We start from the raw sequence: 15,410 nt of genomic DNA, 5'->3' as shown, positions 1-15,410 counted from the left end.
AGATGTACATATGCATCGTGCAGCTTCCAATTCAAAATATCAATTTCAAAGTCTTATCACCCAGGCAATCCCCACCTTTTAAAATAATACTAAGGACCTACCATCCCTTAATCCTCCAAAACAGGTTAAACACAGAATAAAGAAGACATTGGCAAGTGCTTTTTCTTCAGAGATTTTTTTACTGTGTGCATTGTTTGTGTTACCTTTCAAAAAAGCTTGAAAATACCATTTCTTTTCCTCACAGCTCCTTTCTATTCCATTTGGAAAACATTGATTTTCCTTCCCCCTGTGATTCTTATGCAGCACAAGTAAACATGGCTCTGTTTAATATATGTCCAAGTCTGTGCAATGCCATCAAATTCACTGTAGCTCTGGGAGAGAAACCGGTCACTTTGTTGGCTTCTAGCTTTGCTACAATGCAAAACACCACAATTCTTGCACAATGTCCAGAGAGGTTACTGGTTTTGTTAATTTGCTTATGCGTGCTTTCTTCTTCAAAGCACATGACTGGGCATCAGGAACTCATAAATTCTGACATCAGTTCTAAAATCATACAGTCACAATTACAGAGAGACAAGGATACGTGGATCAAAAGCTCATGGCACAAAATGTGCAAATGCATGAGCAAAAAGCCTTTTTTCCTAATGGATTACCACAATAATATACATATCTTCAGTTTATCACTTAAGCTTCCGCACCATGCTTTGATTACTGCACCCCTGGTATAAGTTAGAGATGAGTCTGTTGTCTTCAGGCTGGTAAAGATGAGGAAAAAAACCTTAAAAAACCTACTACAACTCCCTGCAGGAATTGTCTCCTTTGCTGCTGAGTGTGCCTTCAAGAGTATGTGCTGTTTTGCCAGCTCCCCCCATATTCTGTTATTCTGGGCAAAAATATCTTATCTTGCAGCTATCTAATTATGCCAGCCTGGGGAACAAGTGCATGGCATCTCAACATTGGTACCTTGGCTATTCCATAATAACAACCCTTGACTTCACTGTGTGATGTCTGTGCCCTACCCTTCACACCTCTGAAACTGGTATCCTATTTACCTGCCTAAGTGAAGAAAAAACACTTTGTTCTTCCCTTGCATGTAGGTTGCAACAGATGAGAAAAAGCTGGGAAAAACACCTATTATTTTAATCTTCATGATTTCCCAGTTTTTCCTCTATAAAGACCCCTTTTCTGCCTTCACACAAATCTTGCTTTCTCTTGTCAGTATTTCACTGTCAAGCTATGCTCTTGTAGCCTTTTTCCTACATTAACAGTAATGCCATATTTTATTGCTGCAAGTATAACCCTCAGCACTTTAGCTCCTGCACCACAGACCCCAGTCCAGTGTTTAAAGATGGGAATCCTTCCAAGAACATCCTTAGGCACTGGCACTGGATCAGACACTCTGTGCAAGGACGGATTTCTCATATCCCTAAGTTAACTTCTGAAAGAAATGGCTCTATCCAGCGGGAGAGTTACTTACCAATGTAATATTTTATGCATTGAGCTCCAGAGTGTTGCAAGATGACTTTAAGTATCACAGCAGACAGAGTAATTTCACATAATGAGCTAGTTCTTTAAACTGTTACCTCACTTAACACTGAACCAATTAATCAGGACAAGGAAAAAAAAAAGTACTGCTTGTGCACTGCTGTAGCACAATGCATTACTGCTCCCAGCTCAAAGTCCTTTTCTCACAAAGATTAGATCTCAAGAACCCAGAGCGCTTTTACTTGCTTGCACTGCCCTTTTCTAATTGCTCACAATAGGAGCTGACAGGCAAGCAGTCAGGGAGACATTGTTTCCACAGAAATTGCATATAAAAGGTTCAGCAGATGTGTAAATACATCATTTTTAGGAAGTGGACCTTCCTTTAGAAGTATGGAGATGTAATACTGTTCTGAAATTATAATATCAACTGCAAAAACACTGTTTCAGCTTCACCAGTCACTGCTGTGTTCATGGGCTGGACAGAAGAAACGTCCAAAATGTTTGGACAAAAGAAAACAGGCTGGATGCAAAATCACTGCTTGTTAATACAACCAGTGGCATTTAAGAGATTCATTCAGTATTTTGTTATTTATTTTATATATATTTTGTTATGGTATTTGTTGAAAAACCATCCTGTGTAGGGACTAAGACTTGTTCTGGCTAGTGTAGTCAGCATTCAGATACCAGGGCTGTGAATGTCAACCTTATGTCAACCAACTTATTCCTCTCTCTTGGAGAGGAAAGCATCCTTTTCTCCATGTTGTGTCATAAAGATGGTGTAATTGGGGAGGAGGAAAAGAAAGGGGATGTCATTTCACACATGATTCAGTTACAGTCATTCTTCTCTCCTCACTTATTTCACTGAATATCTGACAATCAAGAAAGGTGCAATTATCTAAAGTGAAGAAACTGCAATATTAACAGAAATGGCATTTTACTGCAGTGATTAAACATGGAATTTCAAGGGCTTATTTGTCAATGTGTTGCTTACATGTTACAGGTAATCTCTGAAAATCAGTTGAGTTGTACTACTGAGAATGACAGTGATTAATGAGATCCTGCCTCTGAGGGAGATATTGCAGGTGAAAAGCAACAAAAGTAGAACAGACAAGTGGCAAGGGCCAATGAGACAAACTCTTAAATGTAGCCACCATGAACTAATTGACAGGGGGGTTTTAGGGCTGTGTGAGATGCAGAAAAATGTTTGGGGAATTTATGTCCTTTTGTTTTGGAGCAGAGAAAGGAAGTGGCCAGTTTACATGGTTGCCATAGTAATGTAAGCTGTTATTTTAAATACTTAAATATACTCAAAGTATATCTAATGCTGGGATAAATTGCATAGCCAGGACTCTAAGCAGCAGTTTATTGTTCCAAGAGGTCCTTCCTTACTCACTGCCCTTCGAAATTTTTAGGAAGTTTGCTGAAGAAATGTAACCACCTCTTTTTCTTCAACCCACAGCTTGTCTCTGTTTATGTCTCAACTTTTCTGCACTCCTTTCACTTTTTAGTCTTCCTTCATTTTACTTTTACTACCTCTTGTCCTCCAGCTTAATCCATGGACATTTTACTCCCTTGGCTCCACTATTCTCTTTCAGCTTCATGAAGTAAACTTTGCCTTTACTTTCACAGCCCCCTGCACTCTGACATCAGAATGACTTTCAAAAAGTAATTCATTAGCAGCTCTCATAATAATAACTCTCAGTCAAGAATGACTAATTGTAAAGGACTGCCTTGATGGACACAGCAACCCCCTGCACATCCAGAATCAGTGGCTGGTGCATGAAATCCCAACCCTGTGTTTAGATATGTGACACTCTAACAGATATTTAAATAACATCAATTTACTAATTTCCTAATCTTCCACTCCAGCATTCAGTCAGATAAGGTTCTGACAGAAGGTAGGCACATGCAGATGAAAGGATGAGGGAAATGGGGACAGTAAAGGCAGAATGAAATGTAAAGTAAACCTTTCATAAATTCCAAAGTGCCCTCCCTCAAAGGCACAATTGCTGCTGGCTGCTCTGCCCTCCACACTGTCCCAGGGAGTTAAACTTCACCCAGACATCACTACTGCAGCCCCGAAATTTTTAGTTGGCCAGAACTGTTTCAGATTGTGGGAGATTATCCTACATCCATTAGGTCTGAGATGATTATTCAATAGATGGAAGCTGAGAAATACTCAGATTACCAAAAAAAATACAAACAGCACTGCAGAAATATGTGGAATAATCCAAAGGCTGCAGGCACCAGGAGCAAAAGGAAAGATCTTTCCTTTTCCAAAAAAACAGGAGTCTGATCTTTCCTTCCTCAGCTGGTTATATATGTGCAAATGAGAAGTCAAATTATCGGAATTTCCTAATTACATAACTAATTTTAAAAAGGAAGCATTTAATCCCATGATAAGTGCATCCCATCTCTTTTGTTTCTTGCCCACCCACTTGGAGTGGTGCAGCATAGCTCAAAATTCAGCTGTGTGCTGAGACAGCACATCAGGGATCAGGCACACACCCACACATGGCATGGTCAGAGCACCAGGTGCTCAGAGCCTTCACCTCCAGTGCTGCAGGGAGCAGGGCTGCTTTGGAGAAGGGATTGAAACCAAAGCAAGGACAATGTCACAGTGCCCACTGCTCCTGATATTTTTAATGTGGTGTTGTCATTTTCATTATAAACTTATATTGCCTGGGTTTATAATTCAGTTGTTAAAAAAATTGCTGAGAGCTAAATAATAGCAAGCATCTCTGCTTACCAAAAAAATGAAGAATTTCCAGAGTGCAGGGAGAGAGAAGGAGTCTCAGATTCTGCTTATTCCAGTGAGAAAGTGATTCCAGCATGGGCAGGGCTCTACCAACACGGAGCTTTTGCCAGAAACTCTGTATAATGTGGCACAAGGCTGTGGCCACACTCTAAAACTACAGGCACATGGCAATTCAGGGGAATCCATGGGACTAATTCAAAATTCCAGACTTCTCCCCAGATGTCAGACAGGATCCTTGCTCTCTGCCTTAGATCTATTCTGAAGCACAAAAATAATTGTATATCTCACTGCTGCTACCTGAAATAGACCCCCAGTTGTTTGATGCTGCCATGTGGGCAGGCAGGAATATTCAGCTCTGGAATCCTGATGCTCTTTAGCAGTCCTGGCAGAGGCCAAAGCAGCAGCCAGGAAAATCAACAGGGCTCCAAGCTTTCATGTGTCAGCTCCCTGTGACACTCCCTACCTCCACCCAGAGCAGCTCTGGGATGGGGTGTTCCATGTGAACCAAGAGGTGAGGAATGAGCAGCAATAGTAAAGGGCTGAGTGCTCTCACATGAAAGTATCAAGCATTGTTAGAAAGTTGGAGACAGGTGGAATGGCCTCCACTTTTTTTTTCCCCCCACTTTTTTTTTTTTTTTAACTCTAAAAATCACTTAGAAAATGTAGTCATATATATATATACATGTATATTTGTATATATATGTGTATATATGTATGGCAAGTATATATAAATATATATGTCATCATTGTGACCTTCCTGTGACATCCACACTCTACTGCAATAAAAATGGTAACATGGAAAAGTAATGTGTAGGAAAATTAATAGAAAGACAGAATAAAGAGCATCAGCATCTCACACCTATAGCCTATCATACCTTACAGCTCAGTGATCTCAGCTGCATGAACAGCTCCCATAAAGTTAACATTCTTAAAACAGAATTATTTTAGATGCTCTATTTTATATGCTGCTTTTAAATGCAAAAGTATTTGATAAAACAACAAAAGAGACATTTACTAAGAAAAATATTATTGTTAAAAAATGCAGACTATAATTTCATTCCAGACTCTGCCTCTTTAAAGATCTAAGTGGTGTATACAAGTCTTTGTTGTGTGATGCAGTGGTTACCATGGTAATTTTTTTTTAAAGTTTAGTGAAGATGGTGCAGTCAAAAACATAAATAGCCTGAGACTCTGGCAGGGTAAATTGTACAATGGCATTCTAGAATAAAATTTACATGGGTTTTTTTATTTTTTATTTGTTTCTGAAAGCATATATTAGAGACTAATAATTCTTAGTAAAGAAAAATACTTCACTTTTCTTAGGACTGCAATTATATTTGATTATAATCTATAACTGTACCTGCTCCAGGATGATACTAAATTGTATAGCCCTTCCTTCATGTGCCCATTATCTATGGTTCCTCAAAAACAGTGATCCAAGCTGGCTGGTGTGGGAGAGTTTTCTAGAGTGCTACCTGGTTAGAAGGGTTTTAAGTTTTTCAGGAACACCACCAGAGAGATTTATATCACATCATCAGAGAGATTTATATTTGCCAGCAAAATCAAAAATGTGTCCTGGAATAACTAATTGAGCTCCAGACCTGTGGAAAGCTTATATATATACATATATATAAGCTTTATATATATATATATAAAGCTTATGTATATGTGTATATATATATATATATATATATATATATATGCCAGCCTGGAAGCCAGGGAATTTGTTTATACCTTGTTTAGGAAAAGAAAGGCAATATTTTTAAAACTAAAATTGTTGTTTGCCACAATTGTTTGGTAGCACTACTGTTGTAGAGGACCTGACCAAAACTACAGACAATGTAATATCTTTCCTCCAGCATGCAATCAGAAAAGACTCCAAGAGCAGGGCAGACTGATGAAATACATCACCTGTGTGCTCCCCCTCCTCCAGGCCTTTGCAGTTCACAGACATTCAGGGCCCAAAACAGTTTCAGCAATCTCAGTGCATTCATTTTCCATGAATTTGTCCTTGAAGTCCAGTGACCTTTTGCTTTTCACAGCATCCTGGGGCAAAAAGTCAGAGTTTAGCTACCAGGCTGTTTTACCAACAGCAGACATCACTGTATTTTATAAATATAATGCTGCTTTGATGCAAGGCTAAATGTCTAATTTTGCTAATGATTCTGTGCCCAGAAGTAATGTGTGATATATGGTTAAAGATAGTTTTAAAATGCTTGAGCAAGATGAACAGAGGGAGTTAGTAAAAGGGCATTTTTAGTCCTGTGGTATTTGGAGCTGCTTCTCCAGGGTACCAGCTATGGCATCTCCCCAGCTCCCTTCTGGAAGAATTTGGAAAGATACCTCTCAACAAAACTGACAAGCTTGAACTGCTCCTTCTCCAGTGCTCCTGCTTTGTCATGGGCAGAAATTCCTATTTGGAATTCTGCAGTGAAAGAATATTGTGTCGTGTCCTGGTTTGCTTTCTACTGGGCAAACATATGGCTTCCCCACAATGATTTTAAACTCATTAGGAGGAATCTGGCAAAGCAACAGATGTTTAACTAGCCAACAAAAGTCATATTCCTGGAGGAATTTCTAATAATTATATCACATCAAGTCCTTCACATATCTTTTCACCCAGTAAAAATTAGTGCAGCTACGTTGATAAAAGGAAATGGCACCAGTTAGAACCACTTGAAAATCTAACCTTTCAAACTCACAATAGGGTATGCCTATTAAACAATTTGAAAGTAAGAGATCTTTTAATACTAAAAAGCTGAATTTCTATGCAAGCCATGTGAAATACTGGAGTACAGGATTTTTTTTTTGTCTTCATAGAGTCTTTATCCCTCATGGGTATGAAAGAGAATGTTTTAGGAAATGGGCCAGCAAAGGAAAACTAACTACCCCCTATTTTATGAGAAGAATAACACATTCCTTCCAACTGTCCTTATTAATTTATAAACAGCTATGATCCTAGGTTGTTCTGGTCATTCAAATTTATGACCAAAATAAAATTACTCTCAATAGAGAGAAAAAAATGCCTCTTCTCTAAGACTTCATAATGAGTGATAAGCATTCACTGGACCATAATTACATCTTTCTATTTTTCCTATGCTGCTTCAGGTTTTAATTTTTTTTTAATATCACCATTTTAATTAAGCTTTAATCTTCACAGCACTAAACTAAATTAAAAGGATCTTTATAGTGTTGCTTTGGTAACTAACAGAAGGGGTAAAATTACCTTATCTGTTTGTTCACCATGTTGTTGCTGTAAACATCCCAGTTACGGTCTTTAATTTGCTCATTTTCACTAGGAAAAAAAAGAAAAGGACATGTGACACTGAAAACAGTTATCACTGCTGGAACAGTCCTCTAGCAGGATCTCACTGTGATTGTCATGGACAAACATGGAGTTGGGAACTCTTTGCTCCAGGAGATTAAATACAAACTAATTAGGCAAGAGACAAAGCAGGCAGAGGAAAGTGAAAGCAGCAGTACCCTTTAGAGAAATTCCCACCTCCTTGCCCTTCTGTCTGGTCCCCTTTATTTCCTTCAACAATCTGCAGCACATTAAAAGTTAAACATAAACTTCTGATTATTTTCCCATGGTTTCCTGCAGATAATTAGCGACAAATCTTCAGAACACACCTGCCATGTACCTGCCATGTCATTGTCCCATTTTATATCTCTGTAAAATACCAAACAACAAGTTGAGTTGTCCAAGACTATCAGCTAAACACAATCCTACATCACAGCACTCCAACAGAAACATGCTGAAGGTGTGAGAGCACACTCGACCTTGAACAGCCTGTACAGCTTGAGTTGTGGAATAGGTAAGAGAAAAGGGAAGAAAATGGTTAGACCTTTCTTTTAAAACTGAGATATCTCAGATCAAAACAAGAGCAAGTTCTTGTTGTTATCTAATCTTGTTATTATGTAAAAGAAGAAAGAATACTTTTTAAGATTACTTTTAAAAAAGAATACTTTAATATGATTTCAGAGTTCTACATGTCTGTTTCTCTTTTTGAATGTTTCTCTGTTGGATTGTTTCACCCCCAGCAAGAGACTGATGCTCATTTCCATTCAAACAGCCCCACTGGCTATAGTGGCCTGAAATGCAGTTTAACCTAAGCTTTGGGAGCCCTCTGGGCTGAGGGGGTGTGAAGAGCTTTCCCAAAAGGCAGAGCCCATGTGCGTATCAGCATCACCCAAAAACACAGCAGGACCTCTCACACCTGTGCAGAAGAGCCTTCCTGAGTCCAGGAAATAAACCAGCACCGATGCAAAGCCTTTCTAATTACAAATTATCCCTCCAATCACTCTTTTGCTATTAATTGTACTTCTCAACTTAGCAGGTTTTTAGGGGGACTCAGTTATTTCCAAAGCAGCACAGGTGAGCCCCTGGCACAGGGTGCCCAGAGAAGCTGTGGCTGCCCCTGGATCCCTGGAAGTGTCCAAGGCCAGGCTGGGCAGTGCTTGGAGCAGCCTGGGACAGAGGAAGGTTGGAACAGAATGATCCCTAATGTCCCTTCTACCCCAAACCATTCCACAGTTCTATGAATATGGAAAACCCTTGTGCCTACACTGCTGATTCCCAGCAGTTTTGGAATCCCATAGACAGAATGACTCCAGAGCTATTTTCCCCTTCAATTTGGCTGTCCACGTGCACTTTCCAGGGTTCTCAGTAAAGCACTTATAGCCCCAAGTCCATCATCATCATCATTGTCAGCAGTGAGGTCAAATGTTGAAAGTTTAGCTGGTTTGCTTTTTTTAAAAAAATAAATTTTCATGTAGCAAAAAGGGTTTAACATGTGCAGCACTCCACAACAAAGCTGTTCTACAGCTCTGATTGAAACTTGGTTTGTATTTTCAACTCATTCTCAATTTTCAGCTAAATAAACACAAAACATGAAAGCCACTAAAACTAAGGCAGATAATAAAGTGCTGTCAAGCTGTGATAAAGTCAGTCTTCACCAAAGATCCATCTTCTCCTACTGAGAGATCCTAAATTTGAGGCTGAACTAAGAATGACAGAACAGACAGCACTGAAAAACAAAAGTTTTCACTTGGTAAGATTTCCTTGTTTTCTGATTTTGATGGACAACAAATTGTTGAAAGTTACAACTAATTTAGAAACATGAGAAAAATGACAAAAAAGAGAAGGTATCAAATAAAAAAAATGTAAGAACTGTCACGAAGGACAAAAATGACATTTTATTTTGCATCACCTTTTCTGTGTCCTGGAAAAACCTTTTTCATCAAGTCATGTGTGTTAAACATCTTTGGTCTTTCTTTAGTAATCCATAGAAAAACAGATTCTTAAAGTAAGCTTAAATGTAGGTCTCATAGCAATTAAATATGACTAATTATGAAATAGAAGTTCTATCATTTGATATTCACAGAGAGAACTTTTCCCCAGAGTATTTTACCCATCATATCCTCCTTAGAATCATATAAACAGATGAGCTGTATTGATCTCACTAAGAACAGCCTGAACCTTTTTCTTATATAATGCCTTTTTCCCCCCCAAGAATATTTGAATGTAGGGAATATTTAGGTACCACCTAAGCAAAATAAAATTGCTCTGTTCAACAAACAAAATATTTCAAAAAACTACCTGTGTTAGTAATCATGCCACTGGCTGTTTGCTGATTGCTAATTGTTGCCATCATGTTCATCACACAGGAAAAAAATGCCCCTGTAAGAATCCTGTGAACACTAAGGCTGATCTCCATGCATCAGGGTAAAGCAGCTGCCAGAAATCAGTCAGATCAGTGCTGAGAGTGCAGTCAAGCTTCTTGTGTACACTTAGCAAATATAATTATTTAGAACCTAGGGGTGCTTTCTGCTTGCTGTTGCTTCTATTGTGCAAACAGAAAATGCAACCCTCCCTGAGCAGGGACCAGGCTACAGGCTGAGGGCAATATGATAACATACCAGGAATGTGCTTTCCACAGGGAATCTAAGGAGCACCTCAGAGGTTTTACTATAATCCAAGAATTGTAAGAGCAACTGTGGCCACAGCTGGGTTCCACCTGTTTGCCTCTCTGACAGATGTTCAGGGCTCTCCAAGCCCTCAGTGTAACAGCAGCTGTACCTCAGTCAGGGAACAGCCCACGTTCACTGCCAGGCTGCAGGAGCTGCAGGAGCTGCCTGCCCTGCCAGCCTGCCTGCTGCAGCAATTTGAGAACCCCCTTCCCCAAATCCTCCCTCAGTGCCATGCACACCCACTGGTGTCCAGCAGGGATTCCTCCGTGGGGGCTGGCTCTCCCTGACTCAGGAGCAGAGAAACACATTTATCCACGCCAGGCACAGCCTGACACGCGTTCACTCTCTAGCAGAGCTCCATTACAGGCTCTGTGCTCATTAGGGGTCACCCCTCCCCATGTGCAGCACTCTCATCATCAGGTCCATGCAATGGATTGGATCAGGAATCAAATTTAGCTGAAAAATGACCAGAAGACAAATCCTCAGCATGCTGAATTTAAGCAGGATCCTCTCCTCACCTTGTTCACCATCTGAACAGAAGGGACAGCATGGGCAAAAAGCAGCTGAAAAGCCAAGCAACTAAATGTTTAAGTACTGCCTCTGCTAAAGTGGCTCTCCAAATATTTCTTCTTGTAGCACACTCCCAATAATTAGAGTTGCCCAGAAAAGCCAGAAAACTGACACTGGCATAGGTCTTGTATGCAGAAGATTATCTCTTCTGTAATATACACTAGCATTCTGAAGAATTTACTTGGGATTTAAAAATAGAAATGTATAGGAAAAAAATGAGATTTCACATTAATGTTTGACAGCTAGTCTGTACAGGGACAGGTCTAGTTTTTAATGAATGCCATTTTTATATATATTTATATATATTCCCCTAAAACTTGCAAAGCTGTATGTATTAAATACAATGAGCACTATTTATTGCTTTATCCCTAATGTTAATCCTGTATATCTGACTATTTCAATAATAGCAGAAAATTACTTCGTCAATTATATTGCTTTTCCTAGGCTGAAATATTAGAGATTAAAAGGCAAATTTAAGAGAATCCTATTCCCAAAGACAGACTGCACACTGGTTTATAACAAGCACTTCTAGACCATGACCAGTAAAAACATTCTCTAAAAGAAAGAAGGTGGTAGTCTGGACAATTTTTGGCTATTTGAAATCTGTTCTGCTTTTGCTGCATATCCCTAATCACATCATTTGTGCTTCTGGGAGCTTAGCCCCCATTTTCTTCTTCTTCTACTATTTCCTATAAACTAGCATATATTAGTTTATTTTTAGCTTTGGTAGAGTCCCTCAACACCATGTTTTCACAATCTCTCTCCTTGCAGCTGCTGTATTGCTGGGGAGGCACTATTAGAAACTCATCCATGACAGCTCAGTCTCTCTCTGTCTCAGACAACTGCTCCATGGATGTGATACTTTGCTTAGAAAATTATAATGTGATTTTCTTGGGAAATAGATTTCTTCCTTGAGGTAATTGTCAGGAATGTAAGATGGTCAAAGAGCTCTCCCTTATATTTAAATAGGTTCCAGGCAGAATCACAGATTATTTTGTTGCTGCTGCAGTTATTGTTTTTGCAGTAAAGATGGAACCATCTGTTCCTTTGAAGTGGTGCCAAATCAGTTGAAAATAATTCATTCAGGTATTCAGTGAACCACAAGAGCTGATGGTTTAAGGATTCTGGAAGGTTTCAGCAGGGAGCACCAAATGCACTTTGCCCAGTTTGGATTAGATTTTATTTAAACAGTGGGCTCTGGGTAGTTCAGGAAAGCAGTAAGTGGACACAAGAGACTTTCCTCTCTTTCTATCTCCTTCCCATATTAAACCTGCTTTAATGAGACTCAATGGCTACATATTCTGTGAGCATGACCAGCTCACACTATCCAAAGGGTAATTATAAATTATGGCCACAACTTTGGTGTAGTTCTGCACATCAGAAATCAATCTGAATGGCCAGGACCTGTCTGGTTGATGGCTGGTTTATGTCCCCAGTTTGTGCTCTTGTGGGACAGCTCTGCCCTGGTGGCCATGTCTGGTGTAAGTATCACTTTTGGGTACTTGGGCAGGACACCATGAGCAAAGAAAGGGAGGGAAGGACTACCTAGAACCAATCTGTGAGTGTTGACAAAATGATGGCTTGCTTGACAAGCCTCTGATAACACACACCACACCAGCAGCAAATGAAAATAAAATCATTCCAAGGACCTCCTGAGCCTTTAACCATCTTTATTTGCAATGGTTTTCTGATGAAACACCTGGCAAGTTGATGTTAGCTGGTGTCTGAGAGAGGATCATTTCTGGAGCATTTTCTGCTATGGGTTTTATAATGATGAAGAATTGTCTGCATAAATTTATAACTGAGTGGGTTAATTAAACATTACCCCTGGGCATCTGAACATTGAAGAATGTGTCTCTATTCTGAAAGGAACACTTAATCCTCCTCAGCCTGATGCATTCCCTGTATTATTTACTAATAAATTTTAGTTTATTTATCGCACTGGGAAAAAAACTCCAGTAGCTTAATAAGGTTTAGTTTTCTCACTTTTCAAACTCATTGGGATGTTAAATTTTAAATAATGAAAACCTATGTTGGAGCCCTCCTTTTTCCTGTAAAATATTGGAAACAACTGAACACAAACATGACTGATACTAAGCATTGTTTAAAGAAATTATGGATAAAAGAAGCAATATATTAAACCACTGTGTAACACCTTCCAAAGCTGTGACAATTGAACATTCATTACCATCTTGTTAAACAGCTATTCTACCAGTAGTTCTAGCATCACAATGCAGGACCTTAATTAGGTGATGTTTCTTTCATCCTTTATTTATTAGGTTTTCGAGCCAAAATAATAATAAAAAAAGATTTGCAACTCTAATAAAGTATCATCATTGCCATATTTCTTTCATATATTAGTAATTTGTTAGTGAATATGAACCTGCATTTTCTATATTTTGCTTATGATAGATGGGCCAAACACAACAGAGAGCAAATAAAAATATTTACAACATACTATAATTTCTTTTGCAGCCTAATGTCATAATTAAGAAACAACTAAGTTTATGAATCAGCTTTGCACATTTGCAAGTCATGTGGATATGTGACTGACAAATATGACAATGTTTTTAAGAGCTTTATCAGTCACAGTGTTAAAATACTGTACTCCCCCTAGTAAAATTTCACATGTTTTTGCAATGCAACAAGGTTCTTTTGAGGGCTCCTTTGTCTCATGACTTTTTAGAGACAAATGACTTTGCCCTGGATAGGAAACAGCTTTAAGTCTACACCAAACAACTAAATTCTCACTTCACACAGTGATTCATCAGATATTGAAGCTAAAGCCTGTCCCAGGTTGAGAACACACTGTTATTCTCTCTGCACTTTAAACAATTCCTTTTTAATTAAATAAAAAATCTCAAGCTGTCTCTAGATATATTTTTACTTTATCTGGTTATCTCTAAATAGACAGATTTGGGTTTGCATTGTGTGAAATAATCATGTCAGACACAGATTAGCAGGAAGGAGGCATCAGAAAAGCAGGATGGATTCCTGGATCCCACTGTGGCATTGGGAGGCACTGCCAAGAGCTGCCCATGGGGAGCTGCTTTAGCTTTAGCAAGGCTTTCCTCTCCCAGCTCATCTTGTGCTGTGCCTCATTCAGCTGGCCTCTCTGTGCTGAATACCCACTGTTGCCCTGATTTTTTAAGTTTTTCTAAGCCTTCTGATGTTTAGATTCTTGTAACAAATTTTCTCACACACTTTATGTAAATAACTTATTGTTTTGCATTCTTTCATGGAGGAGGAGAAACTTGATGGACTTTTGGTTTGTCCAGTGTCATTGGAGAGGTGGCACTGTCACCCTCCAAACCACTGTCACTTTTAAAAATCTATAAATGTTGGAGTCATAAATTTAAAAAATCTCTTTTCACCTTGGAAGATGCATGTCTGCATCATGTTATTTCATGTCCTATGGTGAAACACCCACCTCTTCTCATTTTATCACGGCTCTTCCTGTGGCAGGAGACCTCCTGTCCACCCAAGATACTTGTGAGAAACAGTAAAGAGATTTCCAGAAAGGTGTAAAAGCTGGTCTAGGAAACAGAAAGAACAGAGAGCTAGCTGCAGCTGCAAAGTCTGAAAGTAGAAGAACTTACAATGGTATAGCAAGGATATTAAACAATAGCACTATTGGTGAGTTCAATGTGCTATTGGCTAGAAAATTTCTTAAGTGCTCTGTAACAAAGAAATCTTCGGCTGCTGCTGGCTGTACATGAGTGTTTGCCATCTTTCTATTGTTTCAACCATGAAATGAGGCTGAGGCTGCAAATAAAGCTCAAGGAGCTACCCCAGCAGTCCATCCTGTTCGTGAAAACAAACTCCAAACACAAAACCCATCACCCAGCACACGAGACAAAAGGGAAAAAGAGAAATGGTGCTTATCACACTAATCTTGAAACAAGTCACATGCCCACGTGCTGATAGCAAGGATGCTGCACACAGTGGGTGAGTGTCCTGCAGACGTAAAATACAACAAGGTAAATAACCTGGCCAGCACAAGAGCTCAGTACATGCTGAAAAGTGCCTGTACTAATGCAGATTTTGTCACTATTTAGGGCTCGTGGCTTTAGAAAGTACTGGTTGGTTGGCAGCAAATTTCTGCAACTTTTCAATATTCTTGTGACAGGAAGCTATCTGCAAAAAATATATAATTTCCTGCATTTTCCAAAAAATATATCGTTTTCCAAAAGAATAAAGAAAATATGAGTGATGTATATTTTGTGTATAGTCTGCCCTCAAATATGGAGCTTCTGTCTGGCCTAAAGTCAGGGGAAGAATGGATAAGCATCATCCATTCAGATTATGATCCCTGAGCAACCCTCCAAAAGGACATACTTGAAGGTTTTTATATAACCAGCCCCCACTGAACATTATTCAAATAACTGCTTTGATGGCATAGGACTCATCTGTAAACAGTCCAAGCCTTCTGCATTGCAGCTATGACTGAGGGGTTATGGTGCTTTTACTTAAAATTCTGTAAGTCATTATGAGCCTCTTAATAGCAGATGGATTCCGTTCCGAACCACATCAAATTCCAGTTAAATAAGGTTGTCAGTGTGATAATTTTCTAGCTGGATGTAGCATGCAATTGGCCAGAATCAGACTGTTAACAGGCATTTAG

This window comes from Molothrus aeneus, chromosome 10, assembly GCF_037042795.1.
Source record: "Molothrus aeneus isolate 106 chromosome 10, BPBGC_Maene_1.0, whole genome shotgun sequence".
NCBI lineage: Eukaryota > Metazoa > Chordata > Aves > Passeriformes > Icteridae > Molothrus > Molothrus aeneus.
Note: the sequence above shows the minus strand (reverse complement) of the source record.